This window comes from Papio anubis, chromosome 1 (assembly GCF_008728515.1).
Source record: "Papio anubis isolate 15944 chromosome 1, Panubis1.0, whole genome shotgun sequence".
Taxonomy (NCBI): domain Eukaryota; kingdom Metazoa; phylum Chordata; class Mammalia; order Primates; family Cercopithecidae; genus Papio; species Papio anubis.
The window spans coordinates 2,292,245-2,306,290 of record NC_044976.1 but is presented as its reverse complement, the minus strand read 5'-3'; the positions used below and the strand labels follow the sequence as shown (position 1 = coordinate 2,306,290).

Sequence of the window (14,046 nt, the reverse complement as noted above, 5' to 3'; positions counted from 1 at the left end):
AGGAAGGGGGACAGAGAGGGAGGGGAGAGAGGGAGGGGGAGAGAGGGAGGGGGAGAGAGGGAGGGGGAGAGAGAGGGAGGGAGAGAAAGGGAAGGGGATGAGAGAGGGAGGGGGACAGAGAGGGAGGGGGAGAGAGGGAGGGGAGAGATGGAGGGGGAGAGAGAAGGAGGGGGAGGGAGGGAGGGGAGAGAGGGAGGAGATGGAGGGGAGAGAGGAGGAGGGGGAGATGGGGGAGAGAGGAGAGAGGGAGGGGAGAGAGAGGGAGGGGAGAGAGGAGGGGAGAGACGGGTTCCCATATGACACAGTGAGCTAAGGGCCCAGCGTTCCTATCACGACGGGTTCTGATGTGACACAGTGAGCTGAGGGCCCAGGCACCTGCTCCAGGACCAGGGATGGGAAGGGGAAGACCTATGCCCCGGTGCTGCTCCCTCTGCGTTCCTATAGAGATGGGTTCTGGGTTCCGAAGAAATTTTGGGACCCCACATGGGCCCTGGATGGAGCTTTCTCCCTAAACCCAGCCCAGGACAGCAGGTGCTCCTCAGTCAGAAGCCTCTCCTGGGTCTTCAGAATGCCTGTGCCAAATGAATCTTTTCCACCTGGAGGGACTGGGAGGGACACCCTGTGGCCACTCCCTGGCAAGGGTCCCTGTGGCTGGCCACCCAAGTGCCTGGGGGGGATGAGAGCTGGCACTGGCCAGGGCTGGGGTAGACCCCGTGGGAAGCAGGTGCTTCTGAGACCACAGCTCAGAGACTCACGAGCTGGTGAACATGTCCCCAAAAGGTCTGGCCCAGCGAGCCAGTGGCCATTCCCAGGACACGGGGATCTCCTGGCCTGTCTGTGCCCTGTCCAGAAGGCCGCCAACCAGCAGCTCTGCAGACAGTTCCCGCTCTCTGCCGGCTATTTTTGGAAATGGTCTTCTGACTTGTTTTTCTCCCAGGCTCTATAATAAAGCGAGAGCTGAAGCGAATCCGCAAACCCCCTTCAGAGTGGGCTCTGCAAGGAGTGGGGGGTGTGTACCCCAGAAGTGTCTGGCACTGGCCGGGCCCCACCCACCTGGGCTCAAAACAGAGTTTGAGGCCCAGAAAGAGGAAAACACTGGACGTGGCATTGGGAAGAAGTCGGCAGACACAAAGCTCTTGTCCTGGGAGGAGGAACCAGCCCGGCCTGGCCATCTGGGAGGTGCATGGTGCCAAAGTCCTGCCTTCTGGGTGCTCCCAGGGCCCTGCATGGAGCCAAGCTGTGCCCAAGTCCTGGCTGGGCAGGGCTGGCTCCCAGCTCTGCTTTCCACCCGTCCACGGCTGCCTGCCACCCCAGTACCCTCCCCTTGTCCTGCAGGCTGCTGGGAGGCCACACCAGCTCCGGGCCCTTGATCTTAGCACACATTATGTCTGGATCCAAGTGTCACCAAACCTGACTAAGACTGCAGCCCCAGGCTGCACAGACGGAGCCATGGAGACCAGGAGGGAAAGAGGGGGCGACTTTAAGGGTGCCCAGGTTGGAGATGGCAGAGCCACCTCCCTCCCACTTCTAGATGTTTTCTTTTCATTTTTTTGAGACAGGTCTCACTCTCTCACCCAGGCTGGAGTGTAGTGGTGTGATCACAGCTCTCTGCAGCCTGAACCTCCTGGGCTCAAGCAATTCTCCCACCTCAGCCTCCTGAGTAGCTGGAACTACCGGCACGTGCCATCACATCAGGCTAATTTTTGTATTTTTTGTAGAGATAGGGTCTTGCTATGTCGTCCAGGCTGGCCTCAAACTTCTGGGCTTCCCCCTGCCTTGGCCTCCCAAGGTGCTGGGATTTTGAGCATAAGCCACTGCGCCCAGCCCAGGTATTTTCTGCCCTGTCCTCTTCCCCGCTCGAAGACAGGAGTCAGGTCCAGGCCTCTGTTGGAGTCGGGTCCAGGCCTCTGACTGTGGTCTCTCCTCCAGGGCTCAGGACCCCGCTAGGCAGAGAAGAGGCTGCTTTCAAGGGACCGGAGGGAGCAGAGCTAAACATTCACGGCAGAGGGCGCCTGAGCAAGCCCAGCCCTGGGCTGCGGGGGCTGCGGAGACTGCAGAGGCTCGTCCGTCCCCAAGCCCCGCACCGTGGCCAGCAGAGCCCAGGCCTCTGTGAACACTGAGAACAAAAAGCTCCCAGTAGGCAGCTCAGCTGGGGAGCTCTAAAGACCCCCAGAGTGCAGGACGCCGGGCTGCATTTGAGTGGGAGGGAGGGGAAGCTACCGCCCAAGGCTGGTTTCACGGGTGGCCCCCAGCTCTGCCGGCTGCCTCGGCTCCACTGCCCCCCTCCCCAGCACACCAGCTGGTGGGGAGGAGGGGTCAGCTGCCCCGGGACAAGGACATCCTGGGTTGAGGATGACAGCTCTGAAATAAGCTCGGAGCCGAGCCCTGTGGGCAGCCAGTGGCTGCGCCGATTGGGTGCTGGGTGCGCTCGGGTGGTGCAGACAGCCCTGCTTCCCGCCACGGCCACTTGCTGGGAGCCTGACCTCCAGGTTATCGGGGCAGCAGCTTTGGCGATGACCTCATTAAGCACGGTGCCACGTCAGCACCTTTCCAAAGCCCCTTTTATCACTCACAGCGTGCCGGTGCGGCCCCGTCCACACCTCCTCCCCGACACCGGCTCTATCTTATCTCCCGTGGGGCGGGGACCCTCGCTGGGAGCCAGAGAGCAGGCCCAGGAATGCTGTGCCCAGACAGCCTGGCCATCGGCGCTATGCGGACGGAGGTGGGGCAGGGCAAGGCTGTGGTTTCTTGCTGACAAAATTGTGCAGAAATGCATTGCCTCCTGGCTTTTCAAATTCAGTAATCGTTATGGTGATTATTACAAAGCCCCAGCCGCTCCAGCCACGCTGGGCCCCGCCCGCACCCCCACGAAAGGCAGGAGCACATGGCCATGCCAGTGGGCTCTTCCCAGGCCAGCACTGCCCTGGCGGGCCCTTCTCCTAACACCTCTCAAAGTAGGGTGCCCCACCAGGTGCCTCTCCCCACCATGGATTCTAGGACACGGGCCGCTCCCTCATTTTGGCCGGCCTGAGTGGAAAAACTGCCCACTGCAGATGCGGGAAGCTCTAAGCTCTTTGGGAGGGTGGGTGGAGTTGGGTGAGCCCCAGGGCTCCCACCCCAGGCTCACTGTGGCCCTGGCCCCCAAGGGCGGAAGGGAGGACACACTGTTCCCGTGAAGAACTGAACAGCTAGTGTCAGGAGACAGGGACAGGGCTTGGTGGCACCTGACATTCAAGGTCATGTCCCAAGAGGGGCACTGTGAGTTCAAAGCTCTGGGGAAGCCCCAGTGCTTCTGCTGGAGGCCACGGAGGAGGCCTCTTTAAGAAGTGTGCGTGTCCCTCCCCACTGTCCCTGCCCATTCAAGCTGCCTTTGTGGGCAGTAGGAGCTGTGCCCGCTGCTCTCAATGAAGACGGCTCTTTGTCCAAATGTCCTTGGCCTGCAGATTTTGGGGATGGTGCTGAAGAGCTGCTCCCACCGCTGGCCTCTCCCCACTCTGCTTCTCCCGAGCCTGAGCACACGAATACTAACAAGTGACCCGGCCAGGCAGCCGAGTGTTTGTTCCAGAAAGCTCAGGGCCTGGAGCCCAGCCTTTGAGGGTACCGAGGGCTGCACCACACGGGCAGATCCCTACGGTCCTGGACTGAGCCAGTGAGCCTCATCCTTGCAGCCAAACCCCTACAGAACCATTCAGGGGCCCAGAGGGCCACGGCTGGGCCAGAGCCCCCAGGCTGGGATGTGGGTTGGGGAGACTCAGCAACCCCTCTGCACCCTGGGCAGAGCTCTGCCTGCTGCCAGCAGATGGGCACAGGCTGCCCCGTGCTCCGACCAGAGGCCTGGGCAACCTGACCGGAAGTTCGGTTCTGACCTCGGCCAAAGCAGACTGAGCCACCAAGATGCACCGCCCTGTGTTCAGAGGCTCATGGAACTCAGTGCCCGGCACCAGCCCTGGGTCTGCTCACAGCCACTGCCAGGACCCCGAAGCCACAGGGGATGGGCTCGGGCAGCCGCTTTGCATGAGGAACCCCTTCCTCCTGACCACACCACCAGGTGGCTGCCCTTCCTGTTCCTGTCACAGCCCAGAGCCCTCAGGGGCTTCGGAGCAGGCCCCAGGCCGGGTCTGGATCAGGGGAGCCTGCAGCTCTCACCAAAGCCCAAGCATGGAGTTTTGCTCCTTAGACCAGGACCTGCCCATTCAACTTTGCTACCCCAGAAGTCTGAGAAGGGCCAAATGACTCCAAAGGGGGAGCTGGGGCAGAGCCAGGGACTCCCAAGCTACTGCGAGGACTGGCCCTCCCCAGCAGTGGGAGACGGCTCTGCCCCACCCCACCCCTTGACTGCCTCTCGCCTTGATTCCACAGGCCCTTGTTCCCACCCAGTGTGCACAGAGCCTGCGTAGGACCAGAGGCAGCAGGGCTGGGCCTTCCAGGAGCAGATGAATGGCTCTTGCCAGTGGGACCTGCACCACCGTAGCGGGGCCCAGGGTGCTCCAGGCTCCTTCCTGGGACAATGCCAGGGAGCCAGTGGCTGTGGCCAGCGTGCATGGAGGCCCTGAGGGTCTCGCCCTCTCTGGGCCTGGTTTCTCCTTCTGGAATGGGGCTGAGTTGCTTTAAGCACTGGGGCCAACTCTGGGCTGGATGGAGCCCCTCTGCCTGTCTGCCTGGTGCAGAACCTTGTGGAAAGACTATCATCCAGGAACCGGTGGCCTGGGACGCATGGCCCCCGTCCCTTCCCACACTCCCACTCCTGGGGCTGCCTACTGTCCTGACCCCTCCACCCTCCCAGGAAAGACTGGGCACCTGGGTCTCCTGGGCACCTGTGAGGCCCTCGAGGTGGTCGCTGCAAGTTGCTTCAGGGGCGTCCCGAGCTGACGGTGAGCGCTGGGCACTTCCAGAGAGGATTAGGTTGCAAAGCCAGCCCTGACACTCAGGTGTCCCCAGCCCCTGCCTGGGGCCCCTCATTTTACAGATGGAAGCACGGAAGGGGAGCGGCGGAGCACTGGTGAACAGTGTTAGGAGCTGCTCAGGAGCCACTTGGTTGCATGGTCACTCGTTCCGTCTGTTCAGTCAGTCACCAGGGCACCGGGGCGGGTGGGCATGAGAGGAGCCCCTTCCCTTGCAGAGCCACCCACCCTCGCCTCACAGTGGGGCGGGTACTGTCAGGCACCAGAAGTGACCCCGGCCTGGGTGCAGCGGGGGTGAGAAGGCGCATCTGCCGGTGCCTCCTGACAGCCTGCTGGGAGGAGTGAGGGGTGGGCTCGGCCGGCCATCGAGAGGCTCGTGGGCAGAGGGGGTGTTGTTGCCTGCCCCCAAAGACTGAGGACTGTGGAGGAGACAGAAAGGCGACAGCAGGGTGAGCAGGGAGGCGGGAGGGCCGTGTGCTCTGCGGGTGCTCCAGGCGGAACTCAGGCTGCTGAACAGGACCTGTGGGACAGTAGTGTCTCCAGAACGTTCCGCCTGTGCTTTAAGCACCAGGCAGGCTCCCATGTTATGCCCCAGCCAGGCCCTGACTTTTCCAGGCCCTCTTGTCCATGGAGCTCCATCAGGCTCCTCCACTGGAAATCCCCAAGCCCCCCGCCTAGGTCGCACAGAACTCGACGCACAAACACCTCCAAGACGTCCTGGAGGAGGATACGTCGCTCACCACCGCGGGGCAGAGCCAATGGGAGATACAAAAAAGGAAGCCTGATAAACAGTTTCCATATCCAACATTTTCCACATTCAATTAGTTTTAAATTAAATAATCTCTCCCTAGGAGAAAAAGGAAAGTTCTCGCTCAGCTCAGCGCAGCCCTGCCAGGTCTCACAAAGCCCACATTGTGGGTGCTGACGGAGAATGAGTCTCCTTGGAGCCCGCCCCTCAATGCCCCCTTTGATATGCACGCTCACAGGCAGCCCCTCCACTGGCCCCTGGATGGGGGAGACACTGGCCCACAGCCACGTGGCCTCTTTGGGGCTCTTGTTGGCTCCCAGGAGCCCAGGGTGGGGGGACTGAGCAGCTCTGGGTGGAGTGAGGCAGCTGCCAAGAAAAACCCTGGGCTGCAGAGGGCAGCACGGGAGGACCTGAGGGGTGGCCCGGACCGCAGAGGGGGGTCCTGCTGCGTCCTGGTGACACATTTGGAACCAACAGTGGAAAGAGCATGGGATTTGCCATCCGCACCTCGGGATTCAAGACCCAAGTCCCATTCCTACTGGCTGGGTGTCCTTAGGTGGGGTACTTGGCCAGTTTGAACCTCATTATTGCCACCTGTAAAATGGGATGCTGCCTGCTAGCCACTTCCTAGGGCTGTGGCAAGGATGACGGAATGAGGCCACAGAACTCGCAGTGGAGATGCGTGAGGCTGTTGGTTTAAAATGGATGTGCATGTGGCATAATAAAGAGTGGGGCCCAGGAGGCTCCGGTTCCCACAGTGGTAGAGCAGTTTTTGTTGGATGGATTCTCCTGCAGATAACAAGGATACACTTGGAAAAAAATAATTTAAAACAAACAAACAAAAAACTTGATAGCACTAGAGAACAACAAAAAGCAGGTAGGAGCTGGAGGAATTGAACCCTTGAGGGAAAGCAGTGCACTGTGAGGGCCACTGTCATCTGGATACTCCCCCAAGGCCACTGTGCAACCCACTTCGTACAGGGCAGCTGGAACTCGGGCAGAAAGCTGCGGTCATATGGGACTGATGCATCAGAGGATGCAGTGTGAGGCTGTCAGAGCATCTGTAAGTTGAGGGGAGAAAGCCTAGAGTGGAAGGAGCCATAAAGACATGATCCTCCAGTGTACACATACACCCATCAAACCCCTGAATTGCACGTGCATTAGGGAGGTGGCAAAGGGTCTCAGAGAAAACAAGAGCTACACAGAGATTTCACCTGCTGCTGACCAAAGCAGGGTTTTGGAATTTGAGTCCCATCAACTTAGAAGAGCTTGATGATCACCTTTGGCTTTCTATTAAAGTCCCAGAAGGGCTTTGCCTTAAGAACAAAGACTAATCCTAAGGACAAAACTGAAGCAGATCCAACCTAATAAAGTGTAGAGCCACACTTCTGCAAACTCAGGGTGAGCAGCTAGTGATTGAAATGCTCTCTAGAACCAAACCCGAAACTTTTCAGAGGAATACAACGGAATCCAGAGTTTCTACGATGTCATCTACAACATCCAATACAATAAAAAATTACTAAATGTTCACAGAAACAGGGAAGTGTCACCCATAGCCTAGAAAAAACCACAGCCAATCCAAACCAACTCTGATATGATCCAGATGTTAGAATCAGCAGATTTAAAAATAGCTTATAAATATGTCCAAAGACTTAAAGGCAAAGATAATCACAATGAACTAACAGAGGGGAAATGCCAATTATAATTAAAAACCAAAAGAAAATTCCAAAACAGAAAAGTATACTGCATGAAATGACAAGTCCCTAGATAGGCTTATTTTTTTTTTAGATGGGATCTTGCTCTGCTGTCCAGGCTGGAGTGCAGTGACATGATCCTGGGCTCAAATCATCTTCCCACCTTAGCCTTGCAAGTAGCTAGGACTATGGCTGTACACCATTGCAACAGGCTAATTGTTTAATGTTTTTGTAGAGAGGGGGTCTTGTTATGTTGCCCAGGCTGGCCTGGAACTCCTGGCCACAAGTGATCCTCCCAGCTCAGCCTTCCAAATCACTGGGATTACTAGCATGAGCCACCACACCCAGCTCCTGGATGGGTTTTTAACAGCAAGTTGGAGATGACAGAAGAAAGACTGAGTGAACTTGAAAACAGATCTATAAAATTATCCAATCTAAATAATAGAAAAAATACTGAAACCAAAGGAAAACAGCCTGGGTGATGTGTGGGATGATATCTGATACATACATAACTGGAGTCCCAGGAGGAGAGAAGAGATAGGAAGCAGAGAAAAAAAAAAAAAAAATCTGAACAAAGCACTAAACCTAAAGGAAGAGATTTAAAACATTCACCAATCAAAAGACTCAGCTAAGAAAATAAAAAGCCAGCCCACTCATTGGGGAAAAATATTTGCAATACATATAAACGACTAAGGACTTGTATCTAGGATACATAAAGATTTAAAAATCCATTGATAAAAAGACAAACAATCCAATTTAAAAATGGACAAAAGGCTTGAGCAAACACTTCACAAAAGCAGTTACACGCAATGAAAATATCACAATTCATCAGGGAAATGCATACTAGATCCACAATGAGATATTCTTTCACACCCACTTAAATGGTTATAAGGTAAAAGACTGACTACACTAAGTGTCGGTGATGACAGGAGAAGCTGGAACGCTCACACATTGCCGCTGGCGGAAATGCAAAACAGTACTCCTCTTTGGAAAACAATTTGTCTCATAAATTTAGACATTCACATATCCTTCAAGTGAACAATTTTACTCCTGGACAATTTACATCAAAATGAAATAAGATGAAAACTTAGGTCCGCACAATGCTTGCACGTGAATACTTGTATAAACTTTATCTGTAATAACCCACACCTGGAAACAACCCAAAATGCCCATGCCTAGGACAATGGATAGACAACCTGGGACCTATTCACACCATGACATGCTACTGCCATGCAGAATAAAAGAACATGCAGCTGACAAGCGCAGCAGCATAGATGGCCCTCAGACACCCTCATGTTGAGCAAAAGAAACTGGCTACAAAACAGTGCCTTCTGCATGGATGTCTATACGGAGTTCAAAGACAGGTAAAATGAATCCAAGGTGATAGACATCAGAACAGCGGCTGGCCATTTGCCCTTGGGGGATATTGACTGGAAGAGACCAGGAGTGATGGAAAAACCTGTTGATTCTAGTGGTGGTTACGTGTGTCAAAGTCATCCAAGTGTGCCCTCATGGTATGTACAGGCTACCGTATATATCACATAGCATATAGGCATGGGGGCTCTGAGGCCAGACTGCCTGGTTTGAACCTCACCTCTGTCACTTCCTATCCTAGCCGCTGCTAACCGTGGACACTTATTTTAGCAAGCTGCCTTGCCTGCAGGCAGAGAGGTGACATGGCAGAAGGGGCCACTGAAGTAGTGGGTGACTTGGCTGCTCCCACCTGCCTGGAGGGCTTCCCAGGTATGAGTTGTTAATTTCTCTCCCCTGGAACTTTCCACAAAGAACTTGATGTGTTTTGGGAGTTGGGAGGGTATTATCTTAGGAATGTTCATTCATTCTCCCAAGGACCTGGTATGGAACTGTGGGTTCCAAGGTTACTTCTGGGGCTCGGTGGGGAGGGTGCTGGTGGCACAGGTAAGCCACACTGGCACGAGGCTGCCCTCTCAGAGGCCAATGTGTGCCCTGGGTTTCCCTAGCTGCCTCATCCAGGCTGAGATGCCTGGGTTGGGAAGATCACCAGCAACCTGCAACCTCAATCATGGTCTTTCCCATCCTTACATTTAAAAAGGACAAGTGCTCTTCAACTTGAGATTCAGTTACCTCCCAAGAAGCTCATCATAAATTGAAAATATTGTAAGCCAAATGCATTTAATACACCTAACCTACCAAAAGAAGACAGCCGGTCTCACCTGCCTTAGATGTGCTCAGAAATCTTACAGTCAGGCAACATTGTCTGGCCACACAATGCCCTGCTGAGAGTAGGGGGGTTCACCCTCATGACTGTGTGGCTGGCCTGGGAGCTACCACTGCTGCCATTGCCCCACATAGCAAGAGGGTGTTGGGCCACAAATTGATAGCTGGGAAAAGATAAAAATTCAAAACCTGATGTATGGTTTCTATTGAATTGTTATGATCACTTCCCCACTGTCATAAAGTCAAACATTCCTAAGTTGAGCTATCATAAGTTAGGGACCCTCTGTGTGTGTGTGTGTGTTCTGACATCCTGGTTTGTTCCTCTTTGTGCTTCACAGCGGGTCTTGCTAGCCAGGCTGGCCAGACACTGATCTCGGTCTGCCGGATGGCCCCGATTCTTCCATTCAGGAGCCGCTTAGGAAGCACGAGGCAAAGTCGTCAGGTTGCCTCCCTTGCTTCCCCTTTGGATGGGAAGCTCTTTAAGGCAGCAGCTGCAACCACAAGGCCCAGGGCCTGCAGCCTCTGAAGGAGGACAAGTGAGCCCTGGTCACTCCCTCTGAGACCTGCCCTTGCCAAAGGGGCTGGAAGCCTGGCTGGGGTAAGACAGCCGCCATCTACCAAACCCTCCAGACGGCCGTCATTTCTTGAGTGCTTTGCACCCCAGAGCTTGTGCAGCTCTGCTGCATCCTCTGTGGCCTGAATGCTCACCCATCATAGCCCAGGAGAAGCGAGGGCTCAGAGGGGCAGAAACTTGGCCAAGGAGCGTGCAGGGCTGGACGCATCCCCCTCCCTAGCCTGGAGTCTTCTGCTGCCGCACTGCCCAAGGGAAGGTGTACTGGGGCCAGCTCAAGAGGGCCATGCTCCTCTTCCTCCAGGGAGGACCCCAGCCAGCTCCGTCCTGCTGCCGCACGGCCCCCAATGCCAGCTTCACTTCTGTCCTCCAATCTGGGGGTGCACAGGGCCTTCTGCCTTCAGCCACCCCATGACTTCTGCCCCACACCCTGCCACCATTTTGGCTGTTAATTTCATGAAGAGGCCGTTGTTCATCTAGATGGTCTTTACAAAACATGTCCCCAGCGAGTGGAAACATTTAGTTAATAATTTAACACTGTGCTGGCTGCTGAATTTTCAGGCCCCCAAATAAGATCGATGGAGCTAACAATTGGCTTATTGAGTTTCCCGGCTCTATTTCCTGAAGACACAGACGCGCGTAGAAGGGACAGAGTCGGAGTTGGGGAGGGGAGCCCTGTGCAGGGGGGAAAATGTAGATGGTATTGATGCGAGTTGTCAAAAATAATTGTTTTATTTTCCCTCGGAATGTTCCAGACATCCCCGGATGCACTGATCCATGACGCTGGCTCTCCAGGAGCAGGAGTTTGGTATTTATGGCGTCTCGCAGCACCCCCGGAGATGGGGATCCGGTAAACGCTCCTGCCTCACACTGGTGCCATCTGTCCCCAAATTGTTTCAGGAATGGGGTGAAGGGAGGGAGAGGCCACCACCTGTACCTCCCTCCAAGGGGCAATGGTGGCTTGGAGGGTGGGCTTGCGGGGTCTGCTTGGGGATTTAGGGGGTACCGTGTGCAGAGGGCCCAGGTAAGAACTCGGGTACCACAGCAGAGGACCCCAAGGAAGACCCAGACCTGGAAGCCCCCACCCGTGTTTTACCCAAAGGAAACAGGGTCACGCTTTACCCATGAAGCCACTTGACAGCAGATTCCAGAGGACAGACCTGCAAAGCCGGGCAGCGAATCCATCCATATGCAGCAGGGATCACCTGCCATTGACAGAGAATCAGACAGAAATTTCACGCGGGTCCCAGGGAGAGTGGGAGGCACGCTCGGGGATGGCATGCTTGTTCCCCCAGCCTGATGGCCCTTCCAACCTCAGCTGCTGCCCAGAACCGCATCTTCCTATGGGACTGAGATGGGCTACCCTAGCACCGGCCCTGGCCAGAGTGGATTCTTCCTCCCTTTGAGTGACAGGGGCTCTCTGAGGATTCCAGCAGCTGGGGAAGGGAACGGTGGGGGAGGTGAGAGGGGGATTTAGCCCCATCTCCCACAGTTCTGAGGGTGGCTGAGGCAGATGGGGTAACTGAGCTCTGCACACCCCCCACCACACACACAATGCAGCCAGGGGTGTTCAGTAGGACTGTCACCTTCACTAGCAAGGTGGGAGGTGTGGGCGAGACAAAGGCGATGGTCTCTCTGAAGCCTTCTTCCACACTCCTTCCCACCTAACTGCCTGAATCCGTTGGTGGGGAACAAAGCCTTGTTGCTCTCTAAGTCCCAGCCTAAGCAGCGCTTCCTCCAGGAATACCCTGCAGATTCACTGGGTGGGTGTCGTGCCCTTTCTGCTCTGCTCTGAGCACTTTCTAGGGTCCTACTGACCACCCAGGATGGTTGCCACTCATCCACCCATCCCTCTGTTCCAGCTTCCAGGCACAGATGTGCGGCAGCCCACCCTGTGCCTCACCCTGGGCAGGGGCCAGGGACGCCGTGACAGGCAGGACCTCTGTCTCTGACGGTACTGTGGTGGGTGGGTGAGCTGTTTCCCGTGGGGGCAGTATCCCACAAAACGTGGTCTGGCTCTCAGCAGCTGGAGGTGAGAGTGGCCAGGAAGTTGCCCTCCAGAGAGAGAAAGCAGGAGATGCCTCTGAGCACCCAGAAAGGCGGGACATGGGGAGGCCACAGAGGAGAGTACACGGAAGTTCCCCTTCAATGGCCTTGAAGGGTGCCTGTCACTCTCACAATGGGTTTCTTCCTGCTTGCTGGGCTCTGGGGAGCTCAGCACAGCCTCATAGAAAAGGGCAGAAATGGTCCACTGCCATCAGACAGCCCTTTCTCTGCTGGCCTGTCCTCATGGGCTCAGCCTGCTGTGGTCAGCTCCAAAGAAAACAGGACGGTGGCATGTGTGTCCATGGTGTGTCCTGCCCAGAGAGGACCCTGGCCTGGCTTGTGCTCAGACACCTTCTGTCCTGGCTGCCTCTGGGGCCCCAGGAGGGCATGGTAGCCACAACCCCCTGGGGTTCACCCAGGCGCTTCCCCAGCCAGCCAAGCGGCCCTCATGGCATGGGACCCTGAGTGGTGGAGGCCGGAGGTGGAGGGGCTGAGCACCCAGAGGTCAAGCCCTGGTGAGATACTCATCAACTGGCCACCCTGGGCAGCCAGACAGATGAGGCAGCTTTCCCTGGGCACCCTATTCCCACTTGGAAAGGAGCCTTTGAAATGAGGAAGTCGGGTTGGAAGCCAGGAGGGCACCTTGGCCCTGGCTTCCTGGTTCACTGCTCAGATAACTGAGGGGTAAACAGAGCACCTGCTCCGTGGACAGCGTGTTTGTGATAAACCCAGAGGCCAAATGTCCTGGGGCCTCAAATTGGGTCCCAGAAGAGCAAGGGAACATCTGTTCCCCACAGGGCTTCTCATCTGAGGTCACAAGAGCCCCTGGCAGGACCACAGAAGCCCTGGCATCTGGGAGGCTTGGGGCCCGGCATGCCCCCTTTTCCTGCCTTGCAAGGATCCTTGCAACTCCTCAAAGAGAATTCGGCTGCACCTGTTTCTCTGGAAGGATGAGAATAGAATAAATGACAGCCGAGGCTAGAACTTCATGAAGCAAGATGTTCCTGTGTGTGCGCACGTGTCTGTGTGAATGTGTGTGTATGTCTGTGTGCATGTGGTGTGTGTGTGCATGTTTATATGTGTACACATATGTGTCTGTGTGTATTAATTTGTGTGCATGTGTTTTTGTGTATTATGTTCACACATGTGCATGCCTGTGTGTGGGCATATGTGTGTACATGTGTCTGTATGCATATCTATGTGTACACAAGTGCCCATGTGTGTCCGTGTGTGTGCCTATCTCTGTGCCCGTGTGTGTGTGCCTGTGTGTGTGCCCATGTGTGTGTGCCCATGTGTGTGTACCCATGTGTGTATACCCGTGTGTGTACCCATGTGTATGTGCCCGTGTATGTATGTGCCCGTGTATGTATGTGCCCGTGTGTGTGCCCATGTGTGTGCCCATGTGTATGTGCCCGTGTGTGCCCGTGTGTGTGCCCATGCACGTGGGTCTGTGCGTGTGACTTTTGTTTCTTTTCCCTTCATCTTTTGTTCCAGCACCAATGCTCAGTGTCAGGCTCCAGGTCACCAGGGTGAGGGGTGGAAATGCCTATTAGCCAGGAACTCTATTCTGTGCTCTCTGGGGATCCCCAACCAGAGAGACCCAGTGGAAAACCGCACAGCATCACACCAAGGGAAAGCCAGCCAGCCTGGGGCAGAGATGGTTGCATGGTGTGTGCCCGCAGCCCCTGTTGGGGGGTTTCCCCCAGCTCCCATCCTAAGGGCCTCTAGCACGAAGGTCCCTGCACACAAAATCATGATTCCTTGATGATGTCTTGGTGACCTGGCATGGCCCCTACTCTAACCCACAAGACCCCAACTTTAGACATTGAGCACCTCCTAAGAACCCTAATGAGCCTGTTCACCCAGAAAAGAGGGTGGCCACAACCTCAG

At 55.7% G+C, this 14,046-nt stretch overlaps 1 protein-coding gene across 4 annotated transcripts in view; it reads right to left on the bottom strand.

The window, feature by feature from the left end:
• PRDM16 (PR/SET domain 16) overlaps window positions 1-14,046 on the bottom strand; it is a 252,575-nt gene that overhangs the window by 84,465 nt on the left and 154,064 nt on the right. The window lies entirely within an intron of this gene.